We start from the raw sequence: 1,990 nt of genomic DNA on the forward strand, positions 1-1,990 counted from the left end.
AAAATTCAGTGGAAGGCTTCACTAACAGAATGGATCATGTGGGGAACAGAATCATGGCTTGAAGACAAGGTAGAGAAATCAAATCAGGAAAACAACACTGACCAAGCATTTATGTTTACACCCATAGGTTAAATTATAGCAGTCACTGTTTAGATGTTCTTGCTTCTTGCTGCGTATGTTTTTATAGTAGATGGAATCCGACCCAAACTGGCCAACAGCCCATGGAAAACAGATGATGCAGAGACCCCAAAGCTCAATGCCTTGCCACAATGTGAGGAAGATCATCCCATACCTACCACCCCCTCCAAGGCTCAGAGACTTTTTTGGAAGAGGTTGGCGGAAAGAATGTAAGAGCCAGAGGAAGGGGTGGGGTGTTAACTGGAAATGTCCTCCAATCACTATGCTATCAAGCTATAGTCACACCTCCTTCCCATGCTCGTCAAGGAGGCAAGGGGGGAGTCAGTTACCCCTCCCACTCAACCAAACAGCTGCATGTGGGAGGAGGAGCAAAGGATATATAAGCCAAGAACACCAAGAGACGCCTCTCTCACCATTTTGTGTGGTGGTCAGGAGGTCACAGGATCTGTATTTGAGTGTGGACTTTACAGTGTAGTCGTAAATGTAGGGCACCCACTCTTCTGTAAGTAAACCCATACCTTTATGCTCTGTTAAAAAATATTTTTTTAAAAAGAAAAAATATAGGGAAACATTATTTTATAAGCATATTTAATAATACACAGTGGAGCTACACCACACAGGGTGATTATGCTCCCCCCCCCCGCAAGAACTGTAGAATAACAAAAACCCAGGGCCGGGCATTGGAAAGCTGCCCTTCAGTTGTTGGTCAAGGGTAGTCAGATAGACTCCCCGGTTAATACGGGCTATTCCCATTGCCCTCAATTGCTTCCCAGAACTTGGATGTAAGACTTATTGCTGAAGACACCACACAATTTGGACACAGGACTTGGAGAAATAGAGGTGGAACTGACCTGGAAGCCTCCTTCCTGAGGACTAGCTCTCATAGTATCAGAAGGTGCTACACAAGCTACCACAGGAAAAGGCGATTCATAGTCTGATCCAGCTGTAAAGCCTACAAACCACAACAATGACAAGCCCAGAATGATATCCCTAGTGGTGCAGTAATGGCACCTTTATCTTTGGGGTAGCCAATAGCTGTCCAACTGGACTTAAGGCCTGCTCATTAGGAAGAAATTCATGACTGGTACTGTAAATTAGCCACATATCCATGACTGGAGAGGTCATAGATCTTAATGCAGGACCTATTACTGCCATTCCCCTGGACAAATATAATTTTTAACATTGCAAATGAGGAGGCAGAAAGACTGTAAGAACCTGAGCACCAGAGTACCTGCTGTGAGACAGTGGCTTCCAGGAAGGACAGGGAAGCGTTGCCCATGAAATCCCAACAATGTGACTGCCCAGAGAAAAATCCACATAATGACAACACCAGGCAACATGTCAACATGGGTGGGAGAAATTTCACAAGGTCCCACCCCCAGATGAAGAGCTACAGGCAATCAATGGCTGCTGAGAGATGGAGAATCATTTTCTCCAGGGACAAGCTCCCTAATGGGTTATCCACTCCTGTCAGTCAGCCGTAGTACATGTACATACCAGCACCACTAAATGGACTCAGTGTATTGTTCATACATATATATATATACACATATGTATCATGTATATATGTATATGTAGCAATAATTAAAGAAGAGGTCAGAAATTGAAAGGAAGTAGAGGGAATGTGGGAGGAGTTGGAGGGGGAGAGAAGAGGGAGAAATGATTAATTTCAGTATAAGTTGAAATTTTTAAAAAACTAATTTAAAATATTCTAGCAGGTTTTTTGTTAAAGTTAAAAAGTTGACTATAGGGGCTGGAGAGATGGCTCAGCAGTTAAGAACACTGACTGTTCTTGCAGAAGACCTGGGTTTGAATCCCAGCACCCACATGGCAGCTAACAACTGTCCATAAA

The sequence above is a fragment of the Nannospalax galili genome, unplaced genomic scaffold (genome assembly GCF_000622305.1).
Source record: "Nannospalax galili isolate Female #2095 unplaced genomic scaffold, S.galili_v1.0 scaffold315, whole genome shotgun sequence".
Classification (NCBI taxonomy): domain Eukaryota; kingdom Metazoa; phylum Chordata; class Mammalia; order Rodentia; family Spalacidae; genus Nannospalax; species Nannospalax galili.